This window comes from Dromaius novaehollandiae, chromosome Z (genome assembly GCF_036370855.1).
Source record: "Dromaius novaehollandiae isolate bDroNov1 chromosome Z, bDroNov1.hap1, whole genome shotgun sequence".
Lineage (NCBI taxonomy): Eukaryota > Metazoa > Chordata > Aves > Casuariiformes > Dromaiidae > Dromaius > Dromaius novaehollandiae.
In genome coordinates, this window is record NC_088132.1 from 954,178 (window position 1) to 970,487 (window position 16,310).

General features: G+C 41.5%; 1 protein-coding gene across 1 annotated transcript in view; it reads left to right on the top strand.

Moving 5' to 3' along the window:
- Window positions 1-16,310, top strand: part of CPLX1 (complexin 1) — a 126,640-nt gene that overhangs the window by 89,112 nt on the left and 21,218 nt on the right. The gene's annotated exons all lie outside the window — the stretch shown is intronic.

Sequence of the window (16,310 nt, forward strand, 5' to 3'; positions counted from 1 at the left end):
GAAGCTATCTTGCCACAGCACTACTCAGTTCCATTTCCCTGTGTCTATTCTAATCAGAGTATCATGATGATGCAGTAAGGCAGGTGCTTAAAAGGTATTAAAAATGTCACAACTCCTCTAATTAAAACCAAACCTGAAAGCTCTGAAGTGTTCTCAAAGCAGAGTAACAGCTATTAAAGCACATGTGTCTTGCTAGGAGGAGCCCACTCTCTCTTGCTTTATTGCACTCGAGGGCACAATGAACAACTTCGTAATGTGAATGAAAAATCAAGAAGCTGCATCGTGGAATGACTGTATAAGTAGATTAATTTATGAGTTAATGTAGAACTAAACAAAAGGCTGCATTTGATTGATTTATCATGGTTTTGATTAATAATACACAGGACTGGCTTCAGAGGTCTGATTAAATCAGGTAATCACTGCATTTTCTTGTGATGTTGCTGCTGAATGCAGCTCTCTCTCCTGTAAAAATTGCCAGTCTCACAGGTGTTATAGTCCTGATCACACTGGCTAAAACATTTTATGGTTAGAATCTGAAGGCTATGTCCTTGTTTTGGGGTAAGGGTAATGACTTGGGCAATTCAAGAGTCACAGGGGTTTAACAAGCTGCAAAACAGAAGGAGTACCACACTAGTAAGTAGCATCATGCTTTGTAAAAGGGAAATTATGGAGGTGCTTTTGTGACAGTGAAAAGTGAAGTAACCTGTAGGAGCTGGGTTTAATTCACCTCCAATGCAGCCTGGAGAAGACGGTCTTAGTCCCCAGTGGCAGCTCAGCTGCTGGTTCCAGCATTTGTCCATATCAGGGCTATGAGACAGCTCCTTTGGTCACCACACAGGAAGTGCAGCATGCTCTTGGCAGGAGATCTCACTGACCTGCGGACACTGCAGTCTGGGTGTGCCAACACGAGAAGAAAAGCAGATGCAGAGATCTGGGGGCTAGACATAGTGGAGCCTGGACCACAGACTGGTGGATGGTTTCCTCAACACTGCTTGAAAAATTGGTCTGCGATACTGTAAAGCTTTGTCTGGCTCCTCTATTCAGCCAGTTGCCCTTAGCTGGGAGGCAGACATTTTGGAAGGAAGATACCACAGTTAAAAGCAGAATACCCTGTGGCAGAGGAATGGCATTAATGATTCTACCAGATTGCTGTGCTAATGATGACGGCAGACCTTAACAAATTCACCTCACTTATTTCCCATCTCTTAGGCTACACATTGTTCATTTAAGGAGCCATCCCACTGTGAAGACCATCACAGACCACAGCAAAAACAGGAACAATCTTCTTTCGAATCTAGGACCCTTATAAAATTTTGATCCCAAGACCTCCTCCTGCTCCCACTCCTGGCAAGGCATAGAAGCAAATGAATGCACATAAGTGACCCAAGTGAAGTCATGTGCTTAGATGCCTTGCTGGAAAAGGAAGCCAGAGGAAAAAAATAGGATCCCATTTAATTGAAAGTCACAGTAGGTTGCTGATTATAAGCTTAAACAAGATAATACATGCACGTTTTTTTCACTTTAAAACCCACATTATACTAGCTACAAATTAAAGTAACTGACAATTTGTTTAGAACTGTTAAACTACATGGAAAATTTCCTACAGTATTTAACTTGCTTAAATGCAAATTTACAGATTAATACAGGAACAATGATATTGTTATGCTAATCACAACAATTTTTATCTTTTCTGCTGAAGACTGATTTTCCCTTTCTTTTGTTTCATTTATGTTATTCCCTGTTCCACCACCCCCGTCTCCAACTGAGTGCAGAAAAAGCTCTTCAAGATGTTCTGTTCAGATTCTCATTCTGTAAGAACTAGTATTTTTTGATTCTTTTTGCTCAGCCAATATAATTATTCTTCAGGAAAAATGGCAGGGTGTTTGCCATGGATATTGTCATTGCTGTAAATGAGGAGGCTTAGCGTTGCTTTCTGTGTACATACATAAACTCCTTGTGTGTGTGTGGAGTGGGTTGTTTCTGGTTTATATAGCCCGAGATATCAGCCTTTCTGCTCCATGACTGCTTACCACACAGCTTGTAGATGATTCTTCTTTCTTGCAACAGTATCACTAAATGTCATCTGATAAGGAAGTGTCAGGACCTGATACTGTATGTAATGTCTTCTTATATGATCAGAAAGGTTCATCATATTAGAAATAGGGTCAACAGTCTTTTCTCTGATCTTTGTCTCTTTGAGTCATAACTTAAATTTTCCTAACTTAGGCCCAGTTAAAGGAGTTGTATACAAAAGTCAAGCCAAGATTTAAAAGCATTCCCTGGGTAAAGAGGGAACTTAAACGTGTGTGTAAGTGGTGGTAGATTTTTCGTGTGCAAACTGTGGCCAGAGGCCAGCTGTGCAGCTGCCAGTAATGCCTAATTTTCAGCACCCTTGGACAGCAGGCTTGTCTCTGGTGTGAGCTTCTGGCTTCAGTCCAGGGGCAAGAATGCGTGCAGTGGGCAGAGGTTAAATGCAGCAGATGATCTGGCAATCCCTCATAGCCTTAAAAATGTTGACACACCAAGTTTCTGAGAGTTGTACTTTGGACCATGGATGTGGTACCACAGTCTTGTTTATTCCCAGTAAGGTTAGCACTGCGAATTGCTCCTCAGCTTGGGATTACGCCCATGTCTCTGCATGCCAGTCTCCTGGCTGCTAGTGAGCAGTTCCTCTTGTGCTCTGTGTAGAAATGGTACTGGTGGCTTACAAACTGGTGTAAAAACAGTGCTCTTTTGAACAGTTTTGTCCCTAGTCAAATGATGAAATACTGGCCAGCTAGACCACTTCCACCACGGGTGGCTGTGGAGGTGGCTGGAGCTCTGTGTGGAAGGATATCTGCCTTTTCCTGGGGCAAGGTAGTGGCTTGGACAGAGAATGATCTGTCTGGGCCCACAAGTGGTCAAGGAGCAGGGGCATTCTCTATCTGTGGGTGGAGAGAGATGAGGTCAAACCCAGTCAGCCCATCTCCTGGCACCACGTACTGAATTCTTCACCACCCAGCCTCTGATTTCTAGGGCACCTGTGGCAAGCTACCTACACTTTTGGAGCTGCAGTTCCTTGCTGGGAACGGAAATACACTCCTACTTCTGAGGGTATTTTAAGAAGGAGCATGGGAAGAAGTAGAAGGTGCTCTGTTACAGTGGAAATAAGGCTGAATAATGCTCAGGTGTGTACCCATAGGCTAGATAATGAGAGCAGTAGATGTGTGAGACCTTCCCATGCACAGCCCTGCATGTGACAGGAGAAGAGGCGCTCAGGGTTTGATAGTCCCTCAGGGCAAGTGTGTGGGAAATGGGAAAATCACTGGCTCTCCTCATCGTGTTTTGACCAGCGCTGCAGGCTGGGCACAAGGGGAGAGGGGAAGAGACATGCCCAGAAGCTCAGCGAGGAGGCACGTTTTCATTGCCCCTGCAGCAATGGGGGGAACTTGGCTGAAGGCCGAAAAAGCAGGTATTGCTCCATTTTGAGAATTAATTCACTGTGTCAGTATTGCTGTAGCATGGTGAGAAGGTGCGTGTGAACAGAGTGTGGGCTTAGTATAACCTACTTAGGGAAGACAGGGTGGGGAGGCCGGGAAGGAAGGCTGGAACTCCCCATCCAAAATGTCATTACCTTTCTATGAGACGCTGGTAGCTGAATACTTATGAACTGGTGTTCTCATGCTTCATGCACAAGGCGGGCTGTAAATTTTGTCTGCTATAGCTAACCATACTTCACTAGGGAACAGCCAACCAGCTCTTTAGGGGCCTTAAACAGTTACCTAGAAAGTGTAGAATACACTCTGCATTATCATAGGAAAGTTCAATTGGAATGACATATGTTGCAAGTCTGCTACTGCCAGTGCTAAAAGCACCCTTGGAAATATTTTTCCTAGCTCAAGAAGTGTTGCTTTCACATGGGGGAATTCTATATTAGACCTTGTCTTGACAGATAAAAAGGAATTGATCTCATACTAAAAGGTGGGTGGTTCTTGAATGCAGCTGATCATGGCTTGAGTACATTTGCTGTTTCCAAAACCTAAATTTAAACAAGCAAATAACATCTATTTAAGTATTATTGGAATATGGAAATACCCATTATTTCCAATGGGTACAATTAAAAAGTTCAAAAGTTTAATGGACACAATGAGCTTGAAGACCATGTTTAAGCATTTAAATGCTTTTAAACATTTTAGGAAAGTTTTACCTGGTGCGTGCCGCATTACAGAAAGAACCTTGACAGCCTTAGAGGTAAAAAAAATCACCATCCAAAATAGTAAACCCACTGTAAGAAAGGGGAATTGGAAATGAATCATACAATCAAGATGGTTAAAAGTACAATAATTTATAAAGGAAGAAAATGAGCAGAAGCAGAACTTCAGAGCTGACAGAATTAAAGGCAATAAAATGAGGTTTATTTTAAAATTCATCAAGAAAAAATAGTCATAACAATCATATTGATCTGGCTTTAAATGGATGTTGTAGAACTGTTAACAATAAATACCCAGCAGTGATCAATAAATAATTTTGTTCTGAGTACAAGGTGCACAGACAATGTATTTATATTTTGAGATAGTAATGAAATAAATATTTTATTTCAATCACAGCCAAAGATGATGTTATATAGCATCTGCAACATGTGAAAAGAGGAGATTTGAATGGCTGACAGCATAGATACTAGAGATCAGGCCAGTGGGCTGCATCAATGGCTAGGAGGCAAGATAGAACAGAAAAAGAAAAACAGATAAGGTAATAACATTAAGCCTGTATTTGGCATTCTAAGTTTGGAAGACAGAATTAATTCTTGTATATGGTTAGAAATTTGGTTCATAGCATTACAGCAGATTCTCAGGCTTCGCACAATATTACATCTGAATTATTAGCCTTAAATAACATATTAAATGGATGAAGGTATTACAGACAAAATCCTTGTCAACAGGCACAAGACTCTGAGTCTTATGAATGATGAACCCTTGGCCCTAGACCTAGTGAATGTTTTTGTTACAGAGATGAAGAAAATCAAGTGTAAAGAAAGAACAGAAAATCTATTTCCTTTTCTGGAAGTCAGATTAAGTATAAGAATTAACATCCTACAAAAAATTTACATGAATCATTATGTGGCAATAACATGTGGAAGGTAGACCATTCCAGCCAACAAGCCTATGATTTGGTGGTGAAAATAAAAACAATTCTTCTACTTTAAAAAAACTGTTGTTTTCCTCATAACCATTGCTGGAGTTTATTAAAAAAAAAAAAAGGCAAATAAGAGAAAAAAAGGAAAGGTATTTGCTGATACAATTTTTCCTACTGTTGGAAATTGCTTTGCAATATCTGAGACAACTAAAGGCAAGAATGAAGCACTTAGTTGTGCTTTGGATGATGTTAGGTCGGGAACACAGCTCTGCTTTCTAATGACTCCACTTCACTTAACTACCCCTGAGCCATTGATGCTGCCAGAATTGAATCATCAGGTTATCTGAAATCTGAATGGATTTCAGGTTGCTTGTTTTCCTGCCTCCTGGCAAAAACAAGAAGAGGGAGAGGATAACAAGCTTGCAAACTCCCCAGAACAAATTTTTCCCCTCTTCTAGGAGAACAGAAAGCCTCAGTGTGAAATTTAATCCACAAAGACAAATTTATGCTAACCGTTCTCTATTTTGGTCAATGGAAGATTATAAACCTGAAGCAACACCACTGTTAAGGGAGAAGAGCATGTACTGTGGGTAGCCCCATCTACTGATTGTCAGAGAGGAAAATTTTTTTGAAAACACTGAAGTTGAAGACTTTTGAAGAAGTGCATTAATTTAAAAGAGGTTTCATTTAGTAACTGAGCAATCAAATGTTTCTGTCGTGCTGAAACAGCCCTATCTCAGGAAATGCTTTTTTTTCTTTTTTTAAATTTTGAAATAACTTGTCAAAAGAGGATTCACTGTTGAGAGCATGAGAAAAGGCCAGAGTGAGGGGAATGTCTTAATTTTAGTAGAACAGATCAATTCAACTTCTATTTGGAACTCATCTTCCTGAGGTACAGCTTCCTGTTTAAAAAAGAGTAATTTCAGCAAGGGACTAAAAAAAAATCAGAACTGCAGAATTTCTTCCAAAATAGCAAAAATATTGTGCTCTTTGAGCTTTTATTAAAGCCAATAGCAAAAACTGCTATTGACTTCTGTGGTGCAGATAAGGTCTAAACAGCTGAAGTTAAAGAGCTCATGACTGTATAGGAAAGAAAAAGAACAAGGAGGCAAAATGGGTGAAGTGACTTTGGCGAGGTGACTCAGCAGCTTAGTGGCAAAGCTGAATATAAAAAAGTTGAATTCCTGTATCTGCTTAACTTGATGGCTTTTCATCAGGAGAAATTAGTCCCACTGATCTCCGATACTGTAATGTGAAAAGAAATCTGATGAGAAGTTAAGTCTTCTGGCATGCCAAGCAGAGTGAGACAACATTCACGTGGCCTGGGGAAGAGGAAAGCTCTCCTGTGCCTCAGACCCTGGCAGACTAGGCAAAACAGTCACTCTTGGGCAATGCTCATCATTAGACAAATGCTTCAAAGTGATTAGCAGACAAAGTTTAGTAAAATTTATTCAATTTAATATAGAAGAAGAGAAATAAGGGAGTCCCAAGCCTGATCTGATGCTCAGAGAAATCAGTGAGAGACTTCTATCAGTGTCAACGGGAATAGATTGATCTTTTCAGGAGCATTAAGTGAGCTAGAAACGTATACTGAAAACACAGGGTTTTAGTAAAAAATGTAAGTTTGCAGTATGATTAGAGAACTCAAAATAATCTTTTTTATTCAGTGAAATATGATGCCTTTACAGCCTAGTGCCTTTACGATTCATAAAATGTAAATTGGTAGAGGACATGGATGTGGTTAACTCAGAAGGGGATAAGCATGGCAAGAGTAAAGAAGTACATGCCCAGAATCTAAAATTAAAAAGTCATCTCTGACCTGCATCTCCAGACCACTGTAAGTTTTCAGTAAAGTCTCAGTGTGACAATAATGTTCAACTCAGCCCTAAAGACTCAAATGGTAAAACACAGGATATTTGCATGCTTATCTTGTATATATTTCATAAAGTATCAAGACCATTTCTTTATTCTGTAATTGTACACCCCTAAAGCATAACAAGGAGCTGACACATTTTTGGAGGTTTTGTAAGCTGCCATCAGTAGCATGTGACCGTAGTAATATCAGCCCAGTAGTAATGACAAACTGACGAACACAGACCTGAAAGGCATTCACAACACATTTCAGTTTTGCTTAAAAGAAGTTCCAGAAATTGAATGAGGGAACACAAATAATTGATTTAATTAAATATTGAAGAGTCACTTGATTTTTTAAAATACCTTGAAAACAGACAGAACAGAAAGACCATGTGAAAAAGTATTCCTCTGAGGGTATGTTCTTCCAGCTCTGCACTTCAGCTTTGCATGAGAGAAGCCTGTTAGCAGACGTGTCCCCCAGAACTCAAACTTCTTTGCTGAGTCAGAAGAAAGCATAGCGCTCTGCTTTCCAAAATAAAGCATAGTGATCAATATAGGTAAGTCTTTAAACATATATAATGAACAATCCCCATATCTAACTGTGCTGCATTCGGTTGAGTAATAACTTATTTAGTGAACAACTGCTCCTTCAGATTGAGGAATAGTCACATCCACCCACATCACCCACTCTATCTTCAGTGCTGTCTAGAATTTAGTCATAAAGCAGCAGTTCAGTCACTAGGTGGGACTGAAAGAGTCACCAGGGTGTGAGGCTGAAATGTGACAGCTCCGAAGAGGGGGCAACACTTCCATCCATCTCAACCAGTTCTCACGTGGACACCCAGTGAGGGTGGGATTTGGCAAGTCATCATAGTAACTCATCAAGGAAGGAGGAAGGATGTAGGGTTTTTCAGCCACAGTTAGGAAATCCATGTCACAGCTTCAGGTATTTCACAGTGCCCTATTGGTAGGCTGCATCTGGTTTCAAGCATCAGGTCTGAAGTCTTTTACCAGAATTGGAAGGTCGAAAATCCAATAGGATGAAAAAAGAAGAAACATTACATCTCTTCGTGGAGGAGACCATGATGAGCAGCTGCTCAGCATGACAACCCAAATGCAAGCTTGGTTTCATGGTGTCTTTCTTTAAATCACTGATGGTTGAATGGAAAGGTGTTGCCAGAGGCAGGATCACTTCATATATACCCTAGTTCTCACGCTCTTTCTCAAAACGTCAGCTTCTAGGCAGTCTAGGACACAAGATCAGAGCTAATTGGACCATTTGTCTAACACAATATTACAGTTCTTCCATACTATTGTGTTCCTGCTAGCCATTTTGCTCTGTGTTTTCTCTTTTCCTTATAAGCCCAGTGTCTGTGTGATCTGTACTACATATCAAAAGGAGAGCAAGTCTGGGCTGTACACGCTGGTGACTATTTCCCTTCCCCGTCCCCTTCTGCTTCCCTTCCTGGTAGCTCTTCAAGAAGCTGATTATCTCATACTTTCCCTTTGTACTTCCCTATTTGGAATAAACTTCTTAAAGCTGTCACACTTCAAATATTTAGTAAAAAAACCAAAACTTAGTTATCATATCTATTTTTAATGTATTTTTCTCAGATTGTGAGCTGAAAGAATAAAGTTCAACCATTTCAGCTATCATGCTCAGGCCCTTTAACCATTTATACTAACATTTTTTTCCCCTAAATTCTTTGTGAAATCGTTAATAATGGGGTCCAGATATTGTATGAAATCAGTATAGATAACACCATGCAAGCAAGGTAGCATGGTGCCCAAAGTTTTGCACAATTTCTAAGCTATTACACAAAGTGATGTTTTTCTATTTCTTTCATCTTTAAGCTCAGCATGCTGGAAAGCCTAAGCTTATGCTTTTCTCAGTATTTCCTACCTCAGTGAAGAATTAATGGCAAATTTTTTGTATTCATTAATTATGTGGGGTCCTTTTGCAGCTGTGCTTCATTATCTCTGATCAATACAACATAAATTTTAATAAGTTTGCGAAGTAGTTTATTTAATATGGTTGTATGCTTATAAATCTGGAAAGGCAAGAGGTTTACTTTCTTTAAAGAAAAGTTCCCAGTGTTAGTCCAGGTTTTCCCTCATGCCCTCCAGAAGTCTCTGGAGGTTGCCCATGCAATGTGGTATGAAGGATCTGGTCCTGCTCAGACTAAGCATGACAGACTCCTAGTCTGCAGTGAGGGCTCCTAGCATTTTTCACCATCCTCACTGGAAGCTTTGCCAAAAACCTGAATGAGCTCAGGAACAAACTTGAAGACAAAAGTAACCCAATTTCTGGAGGGCACAGATGTGACTCTACCACAAATCCATATTTTCTTCTTCCTAATTCATTCTGCACTGATTCTAGGTGATTTGTCTGGGCCTTGTGTCATACTGGAAGACAAAAAGAGCCTGAATAAAGTCCCTTATTCAAACCACAGTGCAAATATTCTGCTCAAAGCCTAGTGGAAGATCTTGTTATGATTTTAATATTCCAGAGTGAAGGAAGCTATTGGTAGACGACTGCCAAAATGGGCTGTGAAGAACCTAGGATTTTGATACAGGCAAAGCTGCAGAAAGCTGAAGATACAAGCAAAGTTGCCATAGTTTTCTTGCTACTACATACCAGAAAAGGATTTTGGGGATGAGATGTATACATAGGATTGTGCTCTCCCCTCTGCACTAGACTCCATCAACTGGTGACCTCCACACACTCTGCCCAAAGGATTCTTTCTCTTTCAGGCCTGGTGTCCCCCTGCCATGCCATGTCCCCATATGTACTGCTAGGAACATGCTGGCCATGATTGCACAGCCTGTTCCAAGACATGACTATTGTTTCACCAAATCATCCTAAAGTGATAGCTGATAAAACCTCATTTTTGTGGCAAAATCTTAATTTTCCCCAGAAACTGAAAATGCTCTCCAGAACTCCTACTGGCTGATGGGATTTAGGTGCCATGCAGCTGTTCAAAGCTTAAGGCCTAATTCACTCTCTTTAAGGAGTCAGTCTGGGAGGGTCTCAGGTAAAGACTGTAAGGAGTGTGCAGGAGAGCAATGGTGACAGGGACAAGGGCTGCCGGGAACTAGCCCTGTTGCACTGCAGTTTAGGATGTGCACAGGAGAAAAACAAAGCCAAAGCCTGTTCCCTGGGCTTATCCCTGCAGAAGCCTCACAGCTTAGCTGCATTACTGGAAAAGGTCCGCAGGTTGCTGCAGGGAGCAGGAGGAGTCACTGAGGCAGGCATCAGACTTGGTGGCTCGAGAGTTCATCCAATCCTGCTGCACAGTCCCCATTTGAAATGACCAATTTTTGCTATATCTCCCAATACATGGGCAGCTAGGAAGTATTACAAGCCTGATCTGGCAGCCATGAACTCTGTGGGAGTTTTTTCATATTCCTCAGGGAAGATAAATTTTCCTTTCCAGAGTGGGTGGAAGAACAGGATTCACTGAAGCTGATCTTCAGTTCCTCAAAGGGATAGGCCCTGTGTTTAAAAAGAGCTTAAACCTGGCATGCAGCGAGAAGTTCTGTTGTAGGGAAATGAGAATTGCAGGAAGACCATCATGAAACTGAATCTGAATTGAATCCATGTGTGAGTAAGCCAAGAAGTATACTCAATCAGCACTTAATGAAGTGCTTTTAGCCTTCATTTTAAAAGGCTCTCTCTTTCTTGTTCTTTGTGCAAGCTGTTAGCTGTGAAATGATAGTGTGTGACATAATATACATTGGAACCAGTTGGGACATGCTACAGTGAACCTCACAGCTATTGCCAGCTTTCATTAGCAGAACCCAAATGTATTCCCAGGCTGTTTCCATTTCTGCAGAAGGAAATGATTAGGCCTAAGGGAGGGGAGTGGGAGAAAAGAGAGAGAGAAGGAAAGAGAAAGGATGAGGAACCTTGCTGCTTTCTAATTTTAGTGAATCAGTCAGAATGAGAACGGGTAATTAAATATCTATTTAAGAAACTAAAAGAATTTCACAAAAGGCACCTCACAGAGTTTAGAATGAGAGGGAAATGGAAGGATCTCTGAGAGGGTTTTTTGCTGTCCTTGTAGGGACAGCCAGACTTGTGGTGTGGGTTTACCTTACCAAGCTTTAGCCATCAAACTATTAATTGTCTCCCTCCAAGCTGATGATCAATCCTTCCTCTGTGCTCAGTAGGGAAAAATGCATACCTCAGAGAGTGATGTCCTAGATGCCAGCTTTAGGACAGGATGTATTGCTGTGCACAGTGTGTGTGTCTCTCCACTGACCAGAGAAGACCTAGCTCAGACCAGATGCTTAGCTTGTTATTGTCTCAGATTGAGTGAGAAGACCCTTATGCAACTACCAAATTCATTGCAAAGCCATGGGAAAGAGTGCCCCAAATGGGAGAACATTCTACAATGTAATTATCTTAGTTCATTTTAAGCAATCATGGCTTCTTAAACCAATTATCATTTGCAGTCCATGTCTATCTCTGCACCCTATTCCTCCTTACTCACTGGTGTGGCTCCCCAGGCTTTGTCCTTTATGCCATAGACATGTCCTGCATGTCTATGACATATGTTTCTCAACCACGGTGCAGAGGGGAATTGTTCTTGTGTCTGGCGATTTTGCTTTTTTGTTTTGAATACTCTTTCCAGGTGATATCTCAGTGTGCAAAGCCACTGGACAAAGTGGGAACAATATTGTTAATGACTGCTAATTTAATTCATTGAAAGAAAGCAGTTTCCTGCTTTGCACCTTCTTTTTCACTGTCCACAGTGCTGCTGTCCCTCCCTGGCATGAGCTGGCACCTTGTTCTGCTTGGAGCCCCATGCCTGTTCTGACAAAGCCTGATGAAGTTAGAGCCCCAGAAAAAAACCTTTTTCCAGACAGCTAGACAAATATCATTTCCACACAGCATTACTGAATAATAACACTGTGTCCTCAGGACTGCTGTGCTGTGCTGGGAAGTAGGTGTGTGATGGCATATTGATGGGTAATCAAGACAGCACCTGGGTGTTTTCAGAGCCAGCTACAGTCATGCTGTCAGCAAGGTGTTCTGCCTTTAGAATCATTTCCGCTTGTCCTGGCTGTTTGTCCTCGCCTGGCTCTTGCATTTTTATGAATAACACTGGGCTGAGTTGGTTGCTGACTTCACTGTTCTGTACACAGGAAGCCCTTTCCTTTCTAATGCTCCTCAGAGCCAACAATTTTCCTTCCTCCAGCATCAGAATTCTTTTTCTCCATGGTGTATTTGTTCTAGCTTCTTCTGTGTGTACTTTTCATGCTATTGGTGTCCTAAATACCCCACTGGTAGTGGAGAAGGCACTGGCACCAAAAAAAGATGTCTTTTCTGTTAGCAAACACTGAGATTTAAAAGAATTTTTCTCCTTGGTTCTCAGAAAAAGGCAGTAACAAGAAAAGATTCCCGGTCTTAGCTGCAGTTTGGATGGCTAGGACCTTCACCCAAATGTGACCACATTGGGGGGAGGCTTTGGCAAAAAACAACAACAAAAATGCCCCCAAAAGCTTATTTCAGTGAAGTGTTTTCTTAGTTGTTCTTTTTAACTATCCTTTTTATAGTTGAAGAACAGCTATTCATAAATTGTCTCAAGAGCTGGAAAGCAGGTAATTTCTGTGTCACATCATTTCCAGTGTTCCGTGGCTCTGCTAGGCATTCACAGTTACTGTATGAAGGGAAAACTATGGCCTTGGAAATGTACTAAATGTTAGTCGGGGTGCACGGAGCTCAGTGGTCAGCTGGAGCTTGCTCATGCTGTGCATGGTTATGGTTTCGTAGGCCCAGTTACTGATTTGTTTCCTTTCGGACACTGCCTGCCAGCTGGTGTCATCCAAGGCTCAATTTCTGAGTATTTTTGAGGCTGTAAGGTCTTACTCCCCCCCACCCCCAACATCCCACTCCCCCCAAGGGTACTGGGAGACTCATTAATGACTGTGAAGAACTCAGACACTGCAAAAAAAGAGAGCTAGTCTTGCTTTGTCTGACTTAGGAGGTTAACATGAGCTTGGCTGGGTACAGATATCTCATAAATGAATACGTGGTGCAGCTGCTTTTTGAAATGGTTTTCTTGTATAAAATATATTTCATATGAAGCCTCAAGGCAAAGACACAACAAAAAAAGCAATATGCCAATACAAAGACAAAAAAATCCCAATCACTGCTGCATCAGACAAAATGTATCCCAGTCAAAACCAGAGAGAGAAAGAGAATATGCCTGTGTCCCTTGTTGTGGTCCTCCATCTGGAAGATGAATGCTTCAGCCCAGCAAGAAGTTAACATTTCAGAGATGTGCCCTTTCCTCCTGGTTGGACTATGTTGAGGTCTTTCATAAACAGAGAGGCAAAAAAGCTGGAGCAATTGCAACCAAGAGCTCAAGAACCCTTGAAAATACATACGTGGTAACTGTCAAAAAGAAGCTGGCAGGAGTGAGTTCCTTTGGTTCTTTTTCTCCATAAAACAAAGGCATGCCTATGAGAAATGCAAATTAGTGACAGCGTAACAGACCAGTAAGCTCTTTCATTCATTGTTTGTCTCTCCAGCTGGCTGTACTGACTCTGACTTAGCTTGATATGGGTCCTACAGCTTCATGGCACTTCACCCTGCATGCAGAGGGGATGCTAAACATCTCTTCTCAGACCGTGGCCAGACAGCAGAAAGAATGAGAAAGTCTCAGTAGGTGATTCCAATAGTAAGAAATGCAGGCCATGCACCTCATCTCTAGTCTGGGTTTTGGAGATGTCAGGCTTGTTACAGGCTGTGGCAATGGTGGGAGCTCTATTATGTAGCAGCTGTTCAGAGGTGATGTTAGTTCTCCAGATTTGTAATAGCAACACAACCTTGCAGTCCTATAGAACCTCGGGGTGTCCCACTAGCACAGAGGGGCTGTCCCTCATGCTGTTCAGTTAGACTGTTAGGATAACAAACTACTGTACCTCAGCAACTTTGATCTGCTGGAAACATGACTTCCACAGCTCTCTTGGGTAGCAAGAAAACAACACCTCTGAATTACAAAAGGGAAAAACTGAAGTGCTAGATGAAAAAGTGTCAGAGGAAGCCTTACCTCTCAGTCCCTTGCCTCTCATTTTCTCACCTGCAGAGTTAGGTATCCACTGCCATGTCCCTGTGAAGTGCTACAGCACATGAATAAGCACTCCTACTTTCTTTCTTGTTCTTTTTGGATGTTGGAAGTGTTCTTCCCATTTTCACAGCAGTTTGATGTCAGAGTTTTCCTCTCTGTTGCATTGCTAATGGCACTGAGAAGTACTTTTTGTATTTCAGAGGGAAGCATGTGTCAAAGGTTTGAAATGAATTGATTAACTACCTTTGATTTTACTGAATCTCAGCTCTGAGCTTGTGGTAATGCCTTGGTCTCCACAGACATACTGTCAAGGTGGGAGTGCTAATGAGTGCTTAGCCACAACAGAGCATAGCCAGATTTGACTTCACACAGCAGAATCCCCGAGGGCCTGATGACAAAAATTAAACAATCTTACAGCAAGAACTAAAGATAATCACCTAACTAATCATTCCCAAGATTTTGTTGCAGAATTACATTTTCCTGTGCTGACAGCAAAACCAATATCAAAAACATTGGTATAGACAACTGAAGGAGAAAAATCTAAGTGGAAAGTTTGAGGGAATTTAGTATCCTCTGAGGTTCATCCTATCAGTCAGGGGGAGTTACTGAGAGCAGAATAACTTTATGAGAAGGACATGGAAGCAACTTGTTATATTTCAGTGTGGCATCCTTACAAACAACACTTGTGTTTCAAAGCTGACTCCGTTATGCAGCACCTTTGGAAGGGTGAACCTTACTGAGGTTCTCTGTCCACAAAGGAGAAATGATTCTTCTACCTTCCAGGTCCTACTGAAAGTCTGGAAAACCACAAGGGCACACCTGAATGGCCTCCCTCCTTGGCTCTCTACAGCTAGCTCAGCTTTCAACCCAGCTTCTGCCTCAGCATGCTCAGCTTCTATTTGCCAATGAACGCTTTACCTCTGCTTTCTTCTCAGAGCTCAGCTAAATCATTCAGGGTTAGAGACAGCTCTTAAAAAGGAAAAGAACAGCTGTATGCATTCAGAGCCAGCCCTATCTGCCCCAATATCCTGACTCTAACTGTTGCAATTAGCAAATGCCCAGAGAAGTGAAAGAATAAAGCAGTCTTCCCTACACTCCTCTATATCCTCCTGTGGTTTTTAGCATAGGGAGCTCTTGAACCTGATGCTGTTGTGTGTCTTTTGGATTGTTCAAGTAGATTTCTGTCCAAGTACTTGTCTTGTCTCCACTAGACCCCCATGGCAACATTTTGCATTCACCTTACCTCATGACAAGGCATTCTCCTGATCCACTCTGCACTGATTGACAAACACCCTCCTTTTCTCTGGCTTCATTTGATGACCCTAGTTCTGATATCGGAAGCGACAGTGAGTAGTCGATCTTCCTCTCGCAGCAGAATGTCATGATACTGTGGACCTCTACCATATTCAAGATGAATTGTTTCTCTTCCAGGCTGAAGAGTCCAAGCCTACTCAGTTGTTCTTTGTGTAGAAGCCACTGCAGACCTTCTCTGAAGCTTTACCAGTTCTACTACATCCCTTTTAGGAAGAGACCAGAAATGTACTAGCCAAGACATGGATGAACCAAGGATTTGCCCAGGCATTACTGATTCTGCCCTTTATTATAGTCTGTTAATTTGCCTGCTACACACCAAACGTTCTGCTCTGAACATGCTTGTGACTAATTCATTTCCCTTCAGTAATGCAGTGATGTTGTCTCTGAGCACTAGTTTTACACTCTAGGCTGTCAGTGGGCTCTCTAGAGTCTTGATATTTTTACTTCTGACGTTTTGGAAGAATTCAGGACTACTTATGGTTCCTGTAGCTAGTTGTTCTTTTTTTTGGCTTGCCTAACAATTAAGCTAACATTTTAGGATCTAATATCTTTGTTTAGAGACAAGTTCATCTTTTTCATCTCCCTCAAATCTGCTAATGGCCATCTAAAGTGCTCCTAGGCATCTCAACTTAAACTGAAACTTCCAGACAGCAATTTACCCCATGATCAAAAGTCTGGAATGGATTCTGGGGTAAACAGGTAATTCAGCAAGAACTCTGCAGCATGGATGACAGACTACTGAGAAGAGAGGTGACAGCACTCAATACAGTCAAGAGGGGAAACAGATACTCACTGCTCACTGTTTTTACTGGCACACACTCTTGGGGCATTGAATGAAGCTAACAGGTAACAGAGTCAAAACAATTAGAAGGAGAGTTTCTCCTCACATTTGGTTGTAAACTATGGAAATCCCTCTTGCCAATTGATTTGGATACCGGAAGTTTACAGGAT